The sequence below is a fragment of the Trichechus manatus genome, unplaced genomic scaffold (genome assembly GCF_000243295.1).
Source record: "Trichechus manatus latirostris isolate Lorelei unplaced genomic scaffold, TriManLat1.0 scaffold00014, whole genome shotgun sequence".
NCBI classification, from domain to species: Eukaryota; Metazoa; Chordata; class Mammalia; order Sirenia; family Trichechidae; genus Trichechus; species Trichechus manatus.
Window position 1 is genome coordinate 11,276,069 of NW_004443950.1, and position 7,027 is coordinate 11,283,095.

Here is a 7,027-nt window from a genome sequence, read left to right on the forward strand (position 1 = left end):
AGTTCTGCTCTGACACATGTGGGGTTGCCATGAGTCAGAGTTGACTCCATGGCAACTTTCGTTTTTTTTTTTAACTACTTTATACCAGATGGGAATGTGATCGTGGGGGAACAAGACAGCTGCTGGCCCCTCCTTTCACGGCCTCACGGCCAAGCAGGAGATACAGACACGGTGGAGGCTCAGGTATGCTGGTCTCCTCTCCAGGAGGAGACTTGGCTGTTTGTTGAATAATGATATCCACTGTTTGGGAGCTCTTATTATGGGTCTGCAGTCTGTGAGGTCTCTGAGGGCCGGATTATGGCTGCATTGTATCCTCACATAGTAGGTGCTTGGCACATAGTAGGTACACAATAAATGTTCGTTTCATGAAGCAATGCCAGGCGCAGTGCTGAGCTTTTCACATGCCTTATCTTATTCTGCTCTCACAATAGCCGTAAGTAGCTGATCCTGTTATCGCCATTTTATAGACGAGGGATCTGAGCTCAGAGAGGTTCACTAACTTATTCTAGATCATACAGCTGACGGGCATCAGGGCTAGGACTTAAACTACAAAGCCTGTGTTCTGCAATGATCCAGAACCTGTTATAAATAACCCCCACGCCCTCCTCACACCTCCTTTCCCAAAGGGCAGCCAAATGGGGCAGAAACCATCTAACTCTTGCGTGGACAGTGGGAACATGCTTCACACAGCCATCCCCGCTCCCTCACCCCGTGACAGGTGAGGCTGTGGCCACCCAGCAGGGTGCTCACTGGCTGCCCGTGGCCACACCCTCCTTAGCACAAGGCTTTCACCAGCCCCTGAACCTGATGGAGGGTGGGGTAGCCAGCTCCTGCCTCCCTCAATGTGTAACCTTGGATTGGTCACTGGGTTCTCCTTGAGACTCAGGTTTCTCATCTGTAAAATGGGAAAATGTTGATCCCTGCCCTTTGCATCCAAGGAGGCAAAGGGAGCGGGCCCTATAAAGAGTCCTGTATATTGACTTTTGGTTGCTATGCATAAAATAGCTCCATGTGGAAACAGAAGTCTCTGAAGACACTGGCTGCCTCTAGGAGGAACTGGGTGTCTGGGAGAAAGGGGTGGGGGACCTGTGTGCCTTTTGAATATGGAGTCATGTGAATGTGTTATCTTAAATTAAAAAAAAAATTACAACATACAGTATTTTACTCACAGTTGGGCCTAAAAACTCCCCCGTGACAGCTGTGACCCATAACCGAGTCCTGCCTCCTCCTCCTCCGAGACCTTGTGTGGGGGAGCCAGGGCCGCAGGGCGGCGGGTAGGATGCCAGGTCCAAAGGGAGGCCGAGGGAATGCTGAGTGGGGTGGGCTTGCTCAGCCCCGTCTTGGGGCGAGTCCCTCCCAGCCCCATGTTCTGTTCCCACTCAGAGCCCAGCATTGCCCAGAAACCCACAGGGCAGGGTTGAGCCTCCAGGCTTGCTGAAGGAGAGGCAGGTCTACTTCCCCAAGACACATAGCCCTCGAGCGCTCTCACCCACAGCCATCACGTGGGCTCCCCTCAGCTGAGTGGCTGCCTGCCCATTGGCCTTGCCAGGGTGGGGGCTGGGAGGCTACGGTTTATTACAGGCCTCCTGGCACCCCCACCCAGGGCTGGGGCTGGGGAGCCTCCTTCATGGGCACCATTGCTCCGGGAGCAGAGACTTCCTGCCACTATTGTCTCCTGGTGACTGTTTATGTTCCACTGCTTGGGTCATTCAGGACAACGACCGAGGGTGCCCCTGGCCGGGGTACTGGCGGTCAGTGGCTGTGCCTGGAGAGGAGACAGAGGCCTGCTCCCGGCCTCTAGTGTCACCAGGTGCCAGAGGCCCATGGAATAATGGATTCAAAAACAAAACAAAACACAGGAACCCAAACAAAAAAATGGAGCAAAGCCTGGCCCTCTGGATTTAGAAACCCGCATCTCAGACTTAAAATTTTTAATAAACATAAAAATATCAGCTAAATTTTTTGAACACTATCTCATTTAATCTTTATCTTCTTCCATTTTTTTTTATTGTGGTAAACACACATAACATACAATTTACCACGTTAGCCATTTTAAAGTGTATAATTGAGTAGCATTGAATACACTCACAGTGTTGCACAAACGCCGCCTCTATCTAGATCCAGAACATTCTCTTCACCCCAAAGGGAAACCCTGTACCCAATAAGCAGTCAGTCCCCATTCTCTTCTCCCCCTCAGCATACCTCCCCCTAACCACTTACCTGCTTTCTCTCTGTGGATTTCTCTATTCTAGACATTCCATGTAAATGGAATCATACAATACGTGGCCTTTTGCATCTGGCTTTTTCCATTTAGCATAATGTTTTCAAGGTTCAACCATGTCGTAGTGTTTATCAATACCTCATTCCTTTATGTGGCTGTATAATATTCCATTGTAAGTATATAGCACATTTTGCTTATCCATCAGTTGATGGACAGTTGAGGTGTTTCCTATTTCATTTCATCTTTGTAACTACCCCCTGAGGTGTCGTTACTGTCCTGTTTTATAGATTAAAAGAAAACAGTGAGGCAAAGAGAAGTTTACAGTGTGCTCTGGGTAACCCAGGGTGAGGTAAAGCTGGGATCTGAACTCAGTGTGTTGGGCTCCAGGGCCAACAGCCCCAGCCACCGTGACAGGCTGCCTCTTTGTTCTTCGATGCCCAACATCTCAGAATAACGGAGTCAGAGCACAAGGTTCTTCGGAGCACGGCAGCTCCCATTTTCTTCACACCAGAGATGTGGCTTCTGGGGAAGGGGCACCCTCGGGTGCAGGAAGGGGCAGGAAGTGCTGGGCCACAGGGTAATCTGGTCGTCTTCTCCACTTCATAATTCTAACTCGCACAACCATGTTTCAGAGAATAATGCAAACCCCTTGTGAATTTTTTAATAGACTTCATTTTTTAGAACAGTTTTAGATTTACACAGAAATTTAACAGAGTACAGAGTTCCCATATATGCCCCTCCACAGTTTCCCTGACTATTAACACTTGACATTAGTATGCTACATGTGTTACAATTAATCAACCGATACTGATATATTATTATCAACTAATGCCCACAGCTCATTCAGATTTCCTTAGTTTTGACCTAATGTTTTTTTCTGTTCCAAGACCGCATAACATTTAGTCCTCGTGTCTCCTTAGGCTCCTCTTGGCTGTGATCGTTTCTCCGACTTTCTTTCCTTTTGATGACCTTGACATTTATGAGGTGTATCGTTTAGGTATATTATAGGATGCTCTTCTGTTGGAAGTTGTCTGATGTTTTTCTCATGATTAGACTGGAGTTACGGGTTTCTGGAAGAAGAACGCAGAGGTAAAGTGCCATTTTCATTGTATCACATCAAGGGTACATACAGTCAACATAATTCATGAGTGTCGATGTTGACCTTGATCTCCCAGCTGAAGTAGTATTTGTGAGGCTTCTCCACTGTAAAGTTACTCTTCCTCCCCCCTTTCCATGCTGTACTCTTTGGAAGGAGACCACTATGCAGAACCCATGCTGAAGGAGTGGGAAGTTATGCTCCTCCTCCTCAGAGTAGAGTATCTACATAATTTACTTGGAATTCTTCTGCATGAGAGATTTCTCTCTTCTCCCCCATGCAGTAATTTATTCAGCCATTTACACCCACTCCTCACTTATCCACATGGTTAGGTTACAAAGACCAGATCATTATGCAAAAGTGGAGGATGACTACATCAGATCACAAAATGCAGGATAACTACACCATTATATAACTGCCAAATTACCTCATTATATGACTGTCAAATAATTACATAACTACCAAACTACTGAGAATCATGGTCCAGCCAAGTTGACACATAACTTCAACAATCACAGCCAGTGCTATTCTCAACTCGCACCTCAACGTTCTTACTTCCAGACTTACGTCATTAATGCCCAGAATAGTAGATATTTTACTATTATTGTAAAAGCAAAATGTTGGCTAACGAGACAGTCAGTAAGTGAGGAGTAGGTGTATTTATATCAGTATGGACTCTTTAGTATTTCCTTTATACTTTGGGTTATAATTCAATCTACTTCATTTATTTTGCTGCTCAAATTGTCCCAGTGTTGGCCACTGGGGGCTCTTTCAGTTCATTCCCGTGTCCTTTCGATATACCCGCATCAATGTGGCTTTTTCTTTTTTTTAAGCTGCATGTGAATTTTTAAAAATAAAATATGAGCTTTTCAAGACAGTTCCACTTTGCTAGAGAGATTCAGGACATTTCTCAAACCAGGGCTGAGACTAGGCTGAAGCAGGTGAGGAAATTAAGGGGTGCCAAAATATTCAGTGGTCAAGATAAATATTATTTGAATGCAATATTTTTAAAACTCAAAATTACAAAAAAAAAAAAATCCATAATGAAAAAAATATCAAAACTTTAAACAAAGACAAGATGAGTATTACTGATTTTTCCTTTTGCCTCAGGCTCCAATATGGCTTATCATGATCCCATTGCTGATTTTGTCCCATGGTAGAGCAGGGTGACAGCCCACTGACTCCAAGAACCTTCTCCACTCACTCCATGATGCCTAAGATGACACCTTTGGAGGGTAAGCCCAGAAAGAAGAATTTGTGGCAAAGCTGGATCCAGAACCCAGGTCCAAATTTCTCATTCCATCAATAAGGGGGTTCCATTGATCTAAGACTTTGCCATATGAGTCAAGTACACAATAGCAAGAAGTAGCTAATGAATTTCTTTTCTGAAAATAAGCATTGATCATGGAGAGAGAAAGAAGTATGTGGGCATTAGATAAGACAAATAGAGTGCTATCAAAGAGGAAAAATAAACTTAGGGTGGGGACGTGAGAGCAAGAAAGAGAACCAACTTCATCATTTGCTCCAGTAGGTGGACTTTGCACCCAACAGTTTGGGGTGGTGGGGCATATACCTTAGGGCCTGGGGGAAGCCCGGATTGAAAACAGCTGTGCCCTGAGCTAGGTCACTTCCCTGTATCTGCTCCCCTAACTCTTTTAGGGAGAGTCCCAGCCTAAGAGATAGGGGGATGGTTGTAATGACCCATCTCTCTTCCAAAGAGAGAGCACAGTGGAGGCCTCTAGGTTCAAGAGTGAGGCAAGAGGAGGGGTCAGCCAACTGGAGCAGGAAGGCTTCACTCCAGGCAGAAAGGAAGGAACTTTCCCTTGGCTGGAAGAGTCTGTGGCCTCCTGTTTGTGACCAAGGCCTGAGGGAGGGGCCAGGCATTTCTGCTGCAGGTCAATGACCTGGAGAAACACACACTTGAGGGCAGAGTTCTGGTCACAGTTACAGCTCAAACCCAGGTGAGGTCTCAGGCCTGGAACGCCACCAAGTCCAGAGTCAGCTGTGTTCACTTCAAAGAGCCCTGCAGGAGCTTGGCCTACTCACGAGGGCCAATTGTTCAATTTTCTGGAATTTTGCAAGCCAGTTATTAAACACAGCCATTATCAGAAATTAAATTATGTAAACTTACAAATAAATAGATTATTTTTCAAACCAAGTTAATAAATACTCAAAACTCATCATTTTGGATTTTTTTTTTAGTATGTTTTACTACTATTGATGCCCTTGAGAGTACTGACATCTATTATATCTGCAGAGTAGAAATAACTATATAGTATCTTGTTACTGTGCATCTCTTCCCAACTTTGTGTTCAGTGGCATCATGTTGGTAGCTTGAAACTGGCCACAGTGGGAGTATTTACACCACAGAAATTGGCAAATGCTATACATGAGGCCTTCTGTTCCCACCTATGAGAGCTGGTTGTTAAACTTTTACCAGCACCCTACGGACCGGGGGATCTGGAGACCATGTGTTGGCCAGGCCCTGCCTTGCTAGCTCAACTAGCTTTCAGAGCTTTGCTCCCCCAACCATGTCCTCCACTCACCAATACCCCCTTTCCAGCCCCAATGCCACCTCTCCAAGGAAGTTTCCTCTGATTTGTTTTGCCTGGACTTCCAAAATTCTTTTTCACTTCTGCCCTCAGACAGTTGACCTTGTATTCTAGCCTGGTTTTTTGTTTCCCATGTAAACTTTTTCTTTAATTGTACTTTTTTCTTTATTAACCAGTATAATTCATAAAAAATTCATAGAAAAAAATTTTAGGCAAGCAAGTAAAAAAATTACTTTTTTATTTGGAAAATTTTTCAGAGAAAAATATTCAGACAAGCAAAGTAAAGAAAAAAATGTACAATGCCAGTGATCCTCTCTACGACAACTATTGTTTACACCTTGGTTTGTGTCTCTTCAAACACTTTACCTTGCACCTATGCAATGATTATTATTTGTTTTTAAATGTGATCATACTATACAGAGCACTGGTGAAAGAGACACAGACATAGAGTGACAAAGCCCAGACTGTGGAGGAGTCAGAAGTGGCCAGCCTGCTCCCAGAGGCCAAGGAGTCAGCACCTTTGGGGCCCAGACCAGGGTGGGCCAGGAGCACCCCTTCCCCCAAGATCCCATGAGACTACCCTGGCTGCCCACAGGCTCCATTCCACCCTACAACAACAGGTCTGCTTTCTGGGTCCCAGGCCTTCCAGAAATCTGTAGTCAGGGGCCACTGGCTAATCCAGCAGAGGCCTGTGGGAGGGTCAGGGGAGGTGGAGGCAGGGCTGAGAGAGACCCCGGAGGGCCCCTGTGCCAGGCTTTGAGCCACCCTGATGGAGTGAACATCCCAAGGCTCCCCAGAAGAAAGGAGCCCCCTGCAGGCAGAAGCAGCCTTCCCCAGCCATCCTCTGCCCCCTGGTGGCTGGTGACCAGCCAGCCTCAGCCTTCCGGCCCCGCCCCACCGGGTCGTGCTGAGGGCTGGGAGGGGGAAGTGACTCCACATACATCCTTGTGTCACTGTTGCCAGGCAGCCTCACCACCGAGTGGGGTGGAGTTAACAGCAGAGACTCAGAAATTAATACACACTTGATACACCTATACTCACACACCTGATACACACATACCCACACCAGATACACCCATACCCACACACCTGCCCTGATATACCAATAGACATGCGCATACAGATGACTCTGTGTGCATGTGTGCACAAATATGCACA